Source organism: Triticum urartu, chromosome 2 (genome assembly GCF_003073215.2).
Source record: "Triticum urartu cultivar G1812 chromosome 2, Tu2.1, whole genome shotgun sequence".
In the NCBI taxonomy this organism is placed as follows: domain Eukaryota; kingdom Viridiplantae; phylum Streptophyta; class Magnoliopsida; order Poales; family Poaceae; genus Triticum; species Triticum urartu.
In genome coordinates, this window is record NC_053023.1 from 278,566,572 (window position 1) to 278,583,673 (window position 17,102).

Genomic DNA, 17,102 nt, shown 5'->3' on the forward strand with positions numbered 1-17,102 from the left:
CCATGGCGATGGTGGCGGCTGCGGCTTCTATGGAGAAGGAGGTGAGCGAGAGATGGGGGGAAGTGAGGGCGCCTAGGGTTTAGGGGTGTCAGGCGATGCCTGGTAGGTCAACGGGGTACGGCGATGGCCGGCACGTGGCCATCGTGGCCACGGGAGGCTGCCCGACATGCACCTCCCCCTAATGAATAGATAGGTAGGAGGAGCCAGTGGGGGTTTGGCTGGCTTAGCTTGTTGGGCCTAGTGGCTGAGTAGATTAGGCTTTCCCCTATATCTTCTTTTACCTTTATCCTTTTCGGTTTCTTTTATTACTTTGGTTCTACATTTTTATTTGGTACCAAATGATTTTTGTAATAAGTGACACTTGACACATTAAAAACCTTGCAATATTCTCAGTTGCTCAATAAAGTCTCAAAGCGTTTGTGAGTGTTAAACTATTTTGGAAAATTAAAAAGGCAAAAATAATTACTGTTGGTCCACTGTTTTGGTTCCTAGAGTCAAGTCGGAATTTCAAATAATGTTGGCGTTTTTTTATAATGGCCATGGAAATTCTTGCAATATTATGAACACTTTTGTTTTGTTATTTGGATAATTTATATTTTGACTTTATTTCAAATTTGAGGTTGAAATATTTCTGAATCATTTTTCTGAGGACAAAATGATGATGACTTGGCATCATTAGAGAGCAGTTACTATAGCAAGATTCTCGGGGTGTTACAGATAATCAATCACATTAATTTACGTATAACATGGATAAATTCCACTTTATGTTACTAGTTAGCAAACTTCTCATAATTATATAACGCAAATCACGAGCAGGAACTAACATTGTTTTACACAATCACATTAATACGACCAGGTAAATTACAAGCTAAGGTACCATTATACTTATATTCCGATGCAAAAGGTGGAGTACATGTCCGAAGAGTAGAGGCGCAAACATAGTCCCAAACACACCCTTTGTGCACGCGCATGCAAGTTACGTGACGCAACCTAAACAGACAGGTATGTGTACAATTTGTGCAAGTGCGGGGACACCTGATGAAGCACATTTATTTGAGTCGGACGGTGAACCAAAATAGTAGCCGTATTCATTCCCCTTCCGCTGCCTCTTCTCCGCTTGCTGTCACACGATAGCCATGGCCCGACCAAAGGTAACGACATAAGCCATGCTCCCTTCAAAGAGGCACTTTGAGCGGCTTCCATAATTTGGAGGCGGCACGAAGCTCGGATCGCAGCGTCCTGCCTCCGGACTATCCGGAGCAGGAGGAGGAGGCGGTGGAGGCGGAGCAGCATGTGATCATAGAGTACGCGGAGCCAGAACAATATAGGACGACATGGGCGAAGCGGAGAAGGAGGAGGATTAGGACGACACGGGCGAGGCAGAGCTGGCGCCACCAGTTGCATGCTTTGCCATGGCCGACGCCATGGCAGAGTTGACCCAAGAGGAGGGGCGGTGGAATAGCAAGCCATCCTTGAGTCCATCAAGTCAGAGGCCGAGGTGGAGGCCAAATGCTGCTTCCTCCGCCAGCGGGAGTGGGGGATCAATGAGATGTTCGCCGAATTGGAGGAGGAGTTGGAGTTGTAGCAGGTGGCCGCCTACCCATATCCGACAACGAGTAGTGTGGTCTAGCTTAGATTATGTGCGTAGTACTAGTTACTACGCCTATTGCATGGTTTGTATGGATTTCAGATATCTAATACTCCTCAATGTAAACTGCTTTTAAGATGAATGAATGAAAGCTTGGTGCCTCCGAGCGCCTTTTGTTTGATAAAAATATATCTAATATACATGGAATCTGGTACTTTCTCCTTTCTGGTTTAAAGGCCTCATCTAAAAAATAGATTTCCATTATATTAGACTCACGTTGGTCCAAGTTAAAGGGCTTTGATCTCATGCCACAATTATTTTATAAAGATAAGAGAACGGAAATTAGACTACCCACAGTGGGAGTAACATAGGTGGTAACATCACACTTATCTGGCATGGCAAGTAATTAATAATGAAAGGGAGAAATGTAGTGTAACATACAATAGTAGAGCAAGTACAATGAGATGACACAGGAGTACTTAAAAAGAACATAAGGTTCCCATTTCACCTTTCTTCCCACCACCCCTTCGTCCAACCTTCCATGTATATAATAATCAATCACCTTAATTTACTTACCTTCTTAACGAATTACGCTTTAATTTACTTACCAAACATCTAATCAAAATATAAGGTAATTCACGGTAATAATTTGATGAAAATTTACTTACACAATCGCATCATTATTGACAGGTAAATCACAAGCTAACGTACTAGAATTTATATCCCGTTGCAAGGTACAAACATTGTTGTAGTAAGACTTAAAATAGTATATTTGTGTTGAGTTGGAAGAGAGAGAGAAGAGAACAGAGAAGACAAGCGGGCTACAAACTAATAGCCGGTTGTAGCACGTGCTCCTAGAGACTTTACGAGAGAGGGAACTGGGCCATGTATCAATGAAGTGGCAACATCATATAGCCAGCAGCTAGCTGTACTATTAACCATGCTCGTAGCTAGTTACTACGATAAATGAGTAACATCACACATACCAAGACATATAGTATGAGTCTAAGATACGTCTCCAATGTATCTATAATTTTTTATTGTTCCATGCTGTTATAATATCATTCTTGGATGTTTTACAATCATTTTATACTCATTTTATATCATTTTTTGGTACTGACCTATTGACATAGTGCCAAGTGCCAGTTGCTGTTTTATGCATGTTTTTTACACCGCAAGAAATCAATACCAAATGGAGTCCAAACGCAACGAAACTTTTTGTGGATTTTTTGGACCAGAAGACATCCAGTGGGCGAAAGAGGTACCGAAGAGGGAGCCCGAGGTGAGCACAAGACACCAGGGTGCGCCTGGAAGCCTAGGCGCGCCCTGGAGGGTTGTGCCCACCTCGGTGGCCTCCCAAATCACCTCTTTGCTCTATAAATACCCCAATATTCCAGAAACCCTAAGGGAGTCGACGAAAATCAATTCCAGCCGCCACAAGTTCCAGAACCACCAGATCTAATCTAGACACCATCATGGAGGGGTTCATCATGTCCATCGGTGCCTCTCTCATGATGCGTGAGTAGTTCTTCGTAGACCTATGGGTCCGTAGTTAGTATCTAGATGGCTTCATTTCTCTCTTTTGATTCTCAATACAATGGTCTCTTGGAGATCCATATGATGTAACTCTTTTTGTGGTCTGTTTGTTGGAATCCGATGAACTTTGAATTTATGATCAGATCTATCTTTTTATCCATGAAAGTTATTTGAGTCTCCTTTGATGTCTTATATGCATGATTTCTTATAGCCTCGTATTTCTTCTCTGATATTTGGTTTTGTTTAGCCAACTTGACATATTTATCTTGCAATAGGAAGAGGTGCTCTATGATGGGTTTGATCTTACGTTGCTTGATCCCAGTCACAGAAGGGGAACCGACACGTATGTATCGTTTCCATTAAGGATAACAAGATTGGTCTATTTCTACATAAATAGATCTTGTATACATCATGTCATCGTTCTTATTGGATTACTTCGTTTCTCCATGAACATAATACACTAGATGCATGCTGGATAGTGGTTGATGTGTGGAGTAATAGTAGTAGATGCAGGCAGGAGTCGGTCTACTAATCTTGGACGTGATGCCTATATAATGATCATTGCCTGGATATCGTCATGATTATTTGAAGTTCTATCAATTGCCCAACAGTAATTAATTTACCCACCGTTTGCTATTTTTCTTGAGAGAAGCCACTAGTGAAACCTACGGCCCCTGGGTATCTTCTTTATTATATTTTCCTTTGCGATGTATTTTTTATTTGCTTTTATTTTCAGATACATTAAACCAAAAATCCAAAAATACCTTGTTGCACTTTATTTTATTTGGCAACCTATATCAATTTATTGCAACTTTCTCACGTCCACTTGCCAATTTCTGGCGCCGTTGCCAGAAACGGATTGACAACCCCTTTAATATGTTGGGTTGCGAGTATTTTTTATTTGTGTGCAGATGCCGTTCACATAGTGTTGCGTGGTTCTCCTACTGGTTCAGTAACCTTGATCTCATCACTAAGGGAAATACCTATCGTTGCTGTGTGATGTCGCTTGAAGCTACGTCGGTATTTCTCCAAAGAGGAAGGGATGATGCAACACAACGGCAGAAGGTATTACCCTCAGATGTGAAACCAAGGTTATCGAACCAGTAGGAGAATCAAGAAACACAACGTAAACAGCATCTCCACACAAATAACAACTACTCGCAACCCGACATCTAAAAGGGGTTTTCAATCCCTTTCAGGTAGCGGCGCCCCAAGATGGGCAAACAGACGTGAATAAAAATGTAGTAGATTGATAGATCAAACGCCAAATAAAATAAATAATAATAAATTGTAGCTAGGTATTTTTTGTATTTTTGGTTTAGTAGATCTGAAAATAAAAGGCAAATAAAATAGATCGCGAAGCCAAATAATATGAGAAAGAAACCCGGGGGCCCTAGGTTTCACTAGTGGCTTCTCTCGAGAAAAATAGCAAACGATGGGTAGACAAATTACTGTTGGGCAATTGATAGAACTTCAAATAATCATGATGATATCCAGGCAATGATCATTATATAGGCATCACGTCCATGATTAGTAGACCAACTCCTGCCTGCATCTACTACTATTACTCCACACATCGACCGCTATCCAGCATGCATCTAGTGTATTAAGTTCATGGAGAAAAGAGTAATGCAATAAGAATGATGACATGATGCCGACAAGATCTATCTATGTAGAGATAGACCCCATCATTTTATCCTTAGTAGCAACGATACATACGTGTCGGTTCCCCTTCTGTCACTGGGATCAAACACTGTAAGATCGAACCCACTACAAAGCACCTCTTCCCATTGCAAGATAAATAGATCAAGTTGGCCAAACAAAACCCAAATATCGGAGAAGAAATACAAGGTTATAAGAAATCATGCATATAAGAGATCAACGAAACTCAAATAACTTTCATGGATATAAAAAGATAGATCTGATCATAAACTCAAAGTTCATCCGAGCCCAACAAACACACAACAAAAAGAGTTACATCATATGAATCTCCAAGAGACCATTGTATTTAGAATCAAGCGAGAGACGGGAAGCCATCTAGCTACTAACTAGGGACCCGAAGGTCTACAAAGAACTACTCACGCATCATCGGAGAACCACCAATGGAAGTGGTGAACCCCTCCGTGATGGTGTCTACATTGGATTTGGTGGTTCTGGACTCTACGGCTGCTGGAATTGATTTTTTGTCGACTCAACTAGGGTTTCTGGAATATTGGGGTATTTATAGTGCAAAGAGGTGGTCTGGGGGGCACCCTAGGTGGGGACAACCCACCAGGGCGCACCTGGGCCTCATGGCGCACCCTTTTGGGTTGTGCTCCCCTCGGAGCATCCCCAGGCGCTGCCTTGGCCCATTAGGTGCCTTCTGGTCCATGAAAAATCTCCGTAAAGTTTTGTTGCATTTGGACTCCATTTGGTATTGATTTCCTATGATGTAAAAAACATGCAAACAACAACAACAACTGGCACTTGGCACTATGTCAATAGGTTAGCACTAAAAAATGATATAAGATGATTATAAAACATCCAAGATTGATAATATAACAACATGGAACAAAAAAATTATAGATACATTGGAGACGTATCAACATTCCCAAGATTAACTCCTGCTCGTCCTCGAGTAGGTAAGTGATAGAAATAGATTTTTTGATGTGGAATGCTGCCTAACATGTCATATCATATTCTTTTCTTTATAGCATTGACATTTGGAATTTTATATTGTTCAAAGAAATAGTCTAGTTTTGACATAATATCTTAAATACTCAATCATATCAACAAGCAACCATGTCTTCCAAAATATCAACGCTAAAATAAGCTATCCCTAGCCCATCATGCTCAATCATTGATCCATTCATGAAACACACTTGCATATTAACTACACCCAATGCTCAAGTACGATCATAGTGCCTCGTAGTTGGTGCTTTTATAAGAGAAGATGGAGACTGAAATTCAAAAATAAAAATTGCATAAAGTAAAAGAAAGGCCCTTCACAGAGGTAAGTAGGGATTTGTATAGGTGCCAGAGCTCAAAGCAAAAAACATAGAGATACAAACATTTTGGGAGGTGTGTCCTTCCCACCAACGGAAACGACTTAGAGTTCCCAACACTTTCCATGCTAGATATATCATAGGTGGTTCCCAAACAAAAAAAATTATTCCTTTTCCACCACACTTTCACTTTCCATGGCTAACCGTATCCACGGGTGCCTCCCATACCAACACTTTCCAAGGAATTTATTATTTGACAACATAAAGTAAATTTATTTTTCATTTCGAGACTGGGCATCCCTAATACATTTGCTTACTCTCGTGCAATGACAAGTAAATAAACACTCATCGTGAGAATAACACATCTAGCATGGAAAATATTAGCCACCCCTCACCGCTCCACGAGCGGTCCGAACACATAATAGAGAAGTTTTTTGAAAATTAGAGATGGCACATACAAATTTTCTTAGAACGGAAAAATAAAGATATAGTGGACTCATGTGGCAAAACTGGTTTAATGGTTTTTGTATGCACAAGTAGTAATCATACTTAGTGCAAAATGAAGGCTAGCAAAATATTGAGAAGCGACCAACCAAGAAACGAATAATCTCATAAGCGAGCATTAAGCATAATTAACACCGAATAATGCACCACAAGTAGGATATAATTTCATTGCATAATTATTGACTTTCGTGCTTTCATAGGGAATCAAAAACCTTAACACAAATATTCTTACTAAAGCATAATTACTCATCAACATGACTCACATATCACATCATCATATCTCAAAACTATTACTAAGAATTAAGTTTATTTTGTCCAATGATCTTCATGAAAGTTTTTATTAGATCCTTCTTGCATATCTATCACTTTGGGACTAATTTTCATGTGTTGCTTTTGATAAGCTCAAACAAATATAAGTGAAGATCATGAGCATAATATTTCATTTCTCTCAAATTGATTTAAGTGAAGCAAGAGAGAATTTCTTGAAAATTTTACTCACTCTCAAATAAATCTAAGTGAAGCAAGAGAGAATTTCTTGAAAATTTTACTCACTCTCAAATAAATCTAAGTGAAGCAAGAGAGAATTTATTCAAAAATACTAAAGCACACCATGCTCAAAAAGATACAAGTAAAGCACTAGAGCAAGTCCATAGCTCATAAAAATTTAAATGAAGCAAAGAGAGCAATTCTAACAAGTCATGGCATAATTTTGGCTCTCTCAAGTAGGTGTGTCCAGAAAGGAATCAAGACTTAAAACAAAAAATCAAACAAGCAAAGACTCATATCATACAAGACACTCCAAGCAAAACTCATAGTATGTGACGAATAAACATATAGCTTCGAGTAAAATACCGATGGTCGTTAGAAGAAAGAGGGATGTCACTCGGGAGCATCCCCAAGCTTAGTTGCTTGCTCTATTTTGGATGATAGCTTGGGATGCTGGGGCATCCCCAAGTTTAGGCTCTTCTTACTCCTTGTTCCTTCATCTAGCGTAAGATAACTCAAAACTTGAAAACTTCAATCACACAAAACTCAACAAAAGCCTTCCTAAGATCCGTTAATATAAGAAAACAAATCACTACTATAAGTGTTGTAGTAAACCCATTCATATTTTGTTCTTGCATTATATCTACTTTATTCCAACTTTTCTACGGAAAAAACTCATCAAAGAAAACCATAGAGCCATAAAAATAATCACACAATGCAAAGAAAACAGAATCTTTCAAAAACAGAACAGTGTGTAGAAATCTGGGTAAGTCGAATACTTCTATAACTCGAAAAACTCTGAAAAATTAGGACGGCCTGAGGAATTTTTATATTAATCTATTGTCGAAGGACTTGGTATTTTATCGCTCTCTGGTTAAAAATGAAAATTATTTTCGCGAGCGCAAAAGTTTCTATTTTTTTCTAGCAAGATCAAACAACTATCACCCAAGAAGATCCTAAAGGCTTTACATGGCACAAACACTAATTAAAACACAAAACCACAATCATAACAGTAGCATAATTGTGCTAACACTCAGGAACAGGAAGCAAAAAGCAAAATTAAATTTTATTCATTGGGTTGCCTGCCAACATGCGCTATAGTTTTACGCCCTTAGCTAAGCATAAAGCAAGGATCTATGTTTTTTCATCTTTGTTTCGAGATCCATAAGATGACCTCATGATTGATTCATATAGCGGCCTAATTATTGTTCTAGAGAAGTGTTCCATACCCTTCCTCAATGGAAATTGGAACTTAATATTGCCTTCTTTCATATCAATCATGGCACCGATAGTGCGTAAAAACGGTCTACCAAGAATAATTTGACAAGACGGATTGCAATCAATATCAAGAACAATAAAATCTATGGGCACACAATTCCTATTTGCAAGAATAAGAACATCATTAATTCTTCCCATATGCTTTTTAATAGTAGAATCTGCTAAGTGCAAATTTAAAGAGCATTCTTCAATATTGGTAAGACCAAGCGCATCACATAAATATTTCGGAATTGTAGAAACACTAGCACCCAAGTCACACGAAGCAGAATACTCATAATTTTTAATCTTGACTTTGATAGTAGGTTCCCACTCATCATGCAATTTTCTAGGAATTGAAACTTCTGATTCCAATTTTTCTTCTAAATCTTTCATCATAGCATCAACAATATGTTTAGTAAAAGCTTTATCTTGTTCATAAGCATGGCGTGATTTTATCATGGATTGCAACAAAGAAATACAATCAATCAAAGAGAAACAATCATAATTAAAGGCTTTGTAATCCAAAAGAGTGGGTACATCACTAGTTAAAGTTTTGACCTCTTCAAACCCATTTTTATCAATTTTGTCATCAAGATTTTCACCCTCCGAAATACTGGGTTGCCTTCTAACTATAGTTGACTCTTCTCCAGTCCCTTTTTCATCAATCTTAACTTTACTAAACAAGGAAGCAATAGAAGAAACACCAATCATTTTAAGATCTTCATCACTTTTGCAAAAGTGATCACTAGAAAACACTTTTTCTAAAAATTCTCTTTTAGCTCTAAGCATAACGGTTCTTTTCTTACTTTCATCCATAGAAACATAAATAGCTTCAATTGATTCCTATACCTTAGGCACAAAGATTTTCATCTTGAGACTTTCCACATCATGAGAAATTCTATCAACACTTCGAGACAAATCATCAATCTTATTCAACTTTTCTTCTATGGTAGTGTTGAAAACTTTTTGCGTGTTGATAAATTCCTTAATGTTATTCTCAAGATCAGAGGTGTTTCTATTATTATTATAAGAAGGATTTCCATAGGAATTACCATAATTATTAGAGTAATTACTAGGATAAGGCCTAGGATTAAAATTACCTCTTTAAGCATTGTTGTTGAAATTATTTTGAGAGATAAAATTCACATCTATGGCATCACTATTTTTCTCAATGAAATTAGACTAAGACATATCATTTAGGAGAACTTTTACTAGCAACCAATTTCATAAGAGCATCAACTTTTTCATTCAAAGAAGAAATTTCTTCAACTGAATTAACTTTTCTACTAGTAGGAGCTCTTTCGGTATTCCATTCTGAATACTTTGCCGTGATATTATCAAGAAATTTGCTGGCTTCACCAAAAGTAATTTCCATAAAAGTACGACCCACGGAGGAATCTAAAAGATTACGACAAACAAAATTCAATCCCGCATAAAAAATTGTATGATCATCCAACGATTTAACCATGAGTTGGGCAATTCCTTAGCATCATTTTCATCCTTCCCCTAGATTGTGCAACATGCTCATGTTCAATTTGCTTCAAATTTATGATCTGGGTTCTAAGGGAAATGTTAAAAGCATCTTTGCACTTATTCCAAGAATTGATACTATTGCTAGGCAAGGAAGAGAACCAAAATTTTGCAGAATCACGCAAAGAAAATGGAAATAATTTCATCTTCACAACATCATTGTCCACATCTTTTTTATTTTGTATATCACCTAATTCCACGAAGGTATTAAGATGGGATGTGACATCCTCATTAGGAGTACTGGAAAAATGATCTTTCATAACAAGATTTAGCAAAGCAGTATTAATACCACAAGACTCCGCACTAGTGGCGGGAAGATCAAGCGGAGTGCAAATAAAATCATTGTTGTTGGTATTTGAGAAATCAGACAATTTGGTGTTCTCTTGAGTCATGATGACTACACAACAAGATTGCACTCGAAAACAGATCCGAGAAGAAAACGTCAAACGAAAAGGAGGGGCAAATAAAACGGCAATTTTTTGTGAAGTGGGGGAGAAGAAAACAAGAGGTGAATGGAAAATAATGTAAATTGCGATGTGTTGAGATTTGTTATTAGGAACCTGGTATACATTGAAGATCCTCCCTGGGAATGGCACAAGAAATTCCTTTTGATGTCACTTGAAGCTACGTCGATATTTCCCCAAGGAGGAAGGCATGATGCAGCACAGCGGCGGTAGGTATTTCCCTCGGATGTGAAACCAAGGTTATCGAACCAGTAGGAGAATCAAGCAACACAACGTAAACAACACCTGCACACATATAACAACTACTCGCAACCCGGCGTGCAAAAGGGGTTGTCAATCCTTTTCGGGTAGTGGCGCCCCATGATGGGCAAACGGACATGAATAAAATTGTAGTAGATTGATAGATCGAACACCAAATAAAATAAATAAGAATAAATTGCAGCAAGGTATTTTTGTATTTATGGTTTAGTAGATCTGGAAATAAAAGGAAAATAAAATAGATCGCGAAGGCAAATAATATGAGAAGGAGACCCGGGGGCTGTAGGTTTCACTAGTGGCTTCTCTCGGGAAAAATAGCAGATGGTGGGTAAACAAATTACTATTGGGAAATCGATAGAACTTCAAATAATCATGACGTTATCCAGGCAATGATCATTATATAGGCATCACGTCCAAGATTAGTAGACCAACTCCTGCCTGCATATACTACTATTACTCCACACATCGACCGCTATCCAGCATGCATCTAGTGTATTAAGTTCATGCAGAAACGGAGTAGTGCAATAAGAACGATTACATGACGTAGACAAGATCTATCTATGTAGAGATAGACCCCATCGTTTTATCCTTAGTAGCAATGATACATACGTGTCGGTTCCCCTTTTGTCACTGGGATCAAGCACCGTAAGATCGAACCCACTACAAAGCACCTCTTCCCATTGCAAGATAAATAGATCAAATTGGCCAAACAAAATCCAAATATCGGAGAAGAAATATGAGGCTATAAGCAATCATGTATATAAGAGATCAAAGAAACTCAAATAACTTTCATGGATATAAAAAGATAGATCTGATCATAAACTCAAAGTTCATCCGATCCCAACTAACACACCGCGAAAAGAGTTATATCACATGGATCTCCAAGAGACCATTGTATTGAGAATCAAGCGAGAGAGAGGAAGCCATCTAGTTACTAACTATGGACCGGAAGGTCTACAAAGAACTACTCATGCATCATCGGAGAGGAACGAATGGAAGTGGTGAACCCCTCTGTGATGGTGTCTAGATTGAATCTGGTGGTTCTGGACTCTGCGGCGGTTGGAATTGATTTTTGTCAACTCCCCTAGGATTTCTGGAATATTGGGTTATTTATAGAGCAAATAGGTGGTCCAGGGGGCACAGCCCACCCGGGCATGCCAGGGCCTCCTAGCGCGCCCTGGTTGGTTGTGCTCCCCTCGAAGCACCCCCAGGCGCTGCCTTGGCCCATTAGGTGTCTTCTGGTCCATAAAAAATCTCTGTAAACTTTCGTTGCATTTGGACTCGATTTGGTATTGATTTCCTGCGATGTAAAAAACATGCAAAAAATAGCAACTAGCACTTGGCACTATGTCAATAGGTTAGTACCAAAAAAAGATATAAAATGACTATAAAATGATTATAAAAGAGAGAAGTGCATATTTCAACCCCGAACTCTTGCCCTAATCTAATTTACAACCCTGAACTCGAATACCATCTAAATTACAACCCCCAACTCTTAAAACCGGTCAGAATTCAACCCTTCTCTCCCTGTTGACCGGTTTTGACCTAGTTGACCGGGTTTTGACCCGTTGACTTAGTCAACAGTAAATTTTAAAAAATAAAAAATATAAAAATCACAAATAATTTATTTTTTTCACAAGGTGAACAGTAAATTTTAAAAAGTAAAAAAATTCAAAAAATAATTTTGATTTTTTCACCGTCTGAACAGTAAATTCAAAAAACAAAAAAAATTAAAAAAAGAATATTTTTTGCCATGGAAGATGTATCACTGTGTGAGGTCCGTGCCAATTTTCATCGTGTTCGGACATCTAAGTAGCTCTCAGCCAAAAAAACAAAATCAACCCGAAGAGTGCACGAAAGTTAACTGTTTCACAGACTCCACATTTGTCTTTTTAATGAGAGCTACTCAAATGTCCAAACAAGCTAAAAAAATGTAACTTAAAAAAAATAGTATTCACCATGTGAAAAAAATAAGAAATAGATTTTTTTAATTTACTGTTCACATAGTCAACGGGTCAAAACCGGTCAACTTGGTCAAAACCGGTCAAGAGGTGGTGAAGGGTTGAATCCTGACCGGTTTTGAGAGTTGGGGGTTGTAATTTAGACGGTATTGAAGTTCGGGGTTGTAAATTAGACTAGGGCAAGAGTTCGGGGTTGAAATATGTACTTCTCTCATTATAAAACATCCAAGATTGATAATATAAAAGCATGGAACAATCAAAAATTATAGATACGTTGGAGACGTATCACTGTGCTGCATCATCCTTTCCTCTTTGGGGAAATACCGAGGTAGTTCAAGCAAAAATCAAAAGGAATTTGTGGCGCTATTGCCGGGGAGACATCATCAACATCTACCAGGTTCATAATCACAAATCTCATCTCCTTGCAATTTGCATTATTTGTCATTTGCCTCTCTTTTTCCTCTCCCCTGTGTCACAAAAAATTGTCGTTTTATTCGCTGTCTTTTTTGTTTGTCATTTTCTCTTGAGATCTACCCTTTTGCTATCATGAGTGACTTTGGTATGGCAGAAAAGAGATGATGGCCCAACTCCTAAAATTGGACGATATGACAATCTGGATGCTAAAACTTTTGTTTTGGGGCAAGGGAATGTTATAGGAAAAGAACGTATCCAAGAATTTTTCAATTGTGTTGGAAATTTAAGTCTTGATGATGTTCCTATACTTAAGAGGACTAAATCTTATGCCGAAGCTATTTCAGCACTAGTTCTTAAACTTGAAAATAAATTTATCTGCACTCACCCTACCTTGCAAATATTTTTTTGAGTTGCCCATTACAAAGAATCCCAACGCTAAAAAGTTGGCCACCCTTGTTATTATGTATGAATTTGATTACATAGTACGGGAAGCAAAGGAAATCTTTGATTTCTATGGTATGAATCATGGAAAACTGGTGATAGATGAAATTCTTTGTAGTAGTGATTATGCGTTAAGACATTTGCTTGCGGATAATAAATTTTTTGATGACAATCTTAAAAAGGAGGTCCCTATTCTAGATATAATCCAACAAGTTTTTTAAAATGTTAATCAACATTATTCTTGTGTTGGTGCTAGAAATCAAAGAGGTCATGATGATAAGCAACTTGATAGTGCTAAGGTTTCCACGGATAATATATTTCATGTTGTTTTTACAAAACCTCATGACAAAAATACCTCTAAGGAAATTAAGGAGAAGGATAACAAAACGTAGATCCTTTGCATTATGCCTAGCTAGGGGCATAAAACGATAGTGCTTGTTAGGAGGTAACCAAATGAATAAAATTTATTTTTGTCCGTTGCTTTTTGTTCTTGAGTGTTTGCACAATTATGCTGCTGTTATGATTGTGTTTTTTGTGTGTGTCAAGCAAAGACTTTAGGATCATGTTGGGTGATAGTTGATTTGATCTTGCTGAAAAATAGAAACTTTTGCGCTCACAAAAATAATTCTCATTTTAACGGAAACGTGATAAAATAGAATTTTTTTATGAGGATTAATATACAAATTACTCATGTGGTCCTAAATTTTCAGAATTTTTGGAGGTCTAGAAGTATCCGAAATATCCAGATTGCTACAGACTGTTCTGTTTTTAACAGATTATGTTTTCTTTGTGTTGTGTGTTGTTTTGATGATTCTATGGTTTAGTTTATCCATAGAAAAGTTGTAATACAGTAGATATAATGCAAAAATAAAATATGAATGGGTTTGCAGCAGTACTTATAGTAGTGATTTGTTTTCTTATGCTAACGGGTATCACGAAGCTTTTGTTGAGTTTTGTGTGATTGAAGTTTTCATGTTTTGGGTGATATTACGATGGATGAAGGAATAAGGAGCAAGAAGAGCCTAAGCATGGGGATGCCCATGGAATCCCAAGCTATTATCCAAAGAGAAGCAAGCAACTAAGCTTGGGGATGCCCGAGTGGCATCCCCTGTTTCTTCAAACGACCATCGGTATTTTACTCGAAGCTATATTTTCATTTATCACATACTATGAGTTTTGCTAGGAGAATCTTATATCATATAAGTCTTTGCTTGTTTTTCCTTTTATTCTAAGTCTTGAATCCTTGCTGGACACACATATTTGAGAGAGCCAAAGTTATGCCATGACTTGTTAGAATTGCTCGCTATGCTTGACTTAAATATTTATGAGCTATAGAATTGCTCTAGTGCTTCACTTATACCTTTTTAAGCATGGTGTGCTTTACTATTTTTGAAGAAATGCTCTAATGCTTCACTTAGATTTATTTGAGAGTTAGTAATTTTTTTAAGAAATTCTCTCTTGCTTCACTTAAATCAATTTGAGAGAAAGAAATATTATGCTCATAGTCTTCACTTATATTTGTTTGAGCTTATCAAAAGCAACACATGAAAATTTGTTCCAAAGTGATAGATATCCAAGGAGGATATAATAAAAACTTTAATGAAGATCATTGGACAAAAGATACTTGAATCCTTGTAATAGTTTCCAGATGTGATGATGTGATATGTGAGTCATGTTGATGAGCAATTATGCTTTAGTAAGAATATTGGTGTTTAGGTTTGTGATTCCCTATGCAAGCACGAAAGTCAATAGTTATGCAATGGAATTACGTCCTACTTGTGGTGCATTATTCGGTGTTAATTTTGCTCAATGCTCGCTTATGGGATTTTTCGTTTCTTTGTTGGTCGCTTCTCAATCTTTTTGCTAGCCTCCATTTTCTCTAAGTATGATCACTACTTGTGCATCCAAAATCCTTTAAGCCAGTTTTGCCACATGAGTCTACCATACATACCTATATGCGGCATTATTTTTCCGTTCTAAGCAAATTTATATGTGCCATCTTTAATTTTGAAAATAAACTTCTCTTTTGTGTGCTCGTACTGCTCATGAAACAGTAGGGGGTGGCTAATATATTTCCATGCTAGATATATTATTCTCACAATGGGTGTTTATTAACTTTTCATTGCACGAGACTAAGGCAAAGGTATTAGCGATGCGCAGTCCCTAAATGTAAAATGAATTCACTTTTTGTTGTCAAATAATAAATTCCTTGGAAAGTGTTGGTATGTAAGGCACCCATGGATACGGCTAGCCATAGAAAGTGAAAGTATGGTTGAAAAAGGAATAAACTTTAATTTCTGTTTGGGAACCGCCTATGATATATCTAGCATGGAAAGTATTGGGAACTACTCGATCATTCTTGTTGACAGGAAAATCATGCCTCCCAAAATGTTTTTATCTCTATCTTTTTCGCTTTGATCTTTAGCACCTCTACAAATCCCTAGTTCCCTCCACGAAGGGCCATTCTTTTACTTTATGTAATTTATATTTTTAATTTGAGTCTACATCTTCTCTTATAAAGCACCAACTAAGGGGCACTATGATCGTACTTGAGCATTGGGCATGTCTAATATGCGAGTGTGGTTCATGAATGGATCAATGATTGTGCAAAATGGGCTAGGGATAACTTACTTTACCCTTGATATTTTGAAAGACATGGTATCCTGATGACATGCTTGAGTATTTAAGTCCTCATGAAAAACTAGACTATTGCTTTGAACCATATAAAAGTCCAAATGTCCATGCTACAAAGAAAAGAATATGAGATGAACATGTTAGACAGCATTCCACATCAAAAATTCTGTTTTTTATCATTTACCTACTCGAGGACGAGCAGGAATTAAGCTTGAGGATGTTAATACGTCTCCAACGAATCTATTATTTTTTTATTGTTCCATGTTGTTATATTATCATTCTTGGATGTTTTACTATCATTTTATAGTCATTTTATATCATTTTTTGGTACTAACCTATTGACATAGTGCCAAGTGCCAGTTGCTATTTTCTGCATGTTTTTTACATCGCAGGAAATCAATATCAAACGGAGTCCAAACGCAGCGAATCTTTTTCTGGATATTTTTGGAACAGAAAACATCAAGTGGGCCAAAGAAGTACCGAAGAGGGGGCCCGAGGTGAGCACAACACACTAGGGCATGCCTGGAGGTCCAGGCGCGCCCTGGTGGGTTGTGACCACCTCGGTGGCCTCCCGGACTGCCTCTTTGCTCTATAAATACCCCAATATTCCAGAATACCCCAATTACATGGTGTTTGCATTTCATACAATAAAGCGACAACCATAAGGCTCCTGCCAGTTGCTGATCACTTTTACAGAACATGATCATATCACACAATAACGTGTATCACATCATGTCCTGACCATTTCACATCACAACATGCCCTGCAAAAACAAATAAGACATCCTCTACTTTGTTGTTGCAAGTTTTATGTGGCTTCTACGGGCTTCGAGTAAGAACTGCTCTTACCTATGTATCAAAACCAGAACAGTGATTTATAAAGTTTGTTGTTTTAACCTACAACAAGGACCGGCCGCGGTCAAATTCGATTCAACTAAAGTTTGAGAAACAGACACCTGCCCGCCACCTTTATGCAAATCTAGTTGCATGTCTGTCGGTGGAACTGGCCTCATGAACGTGGTCATGTAAGGTTGGTTCGGGCCTCT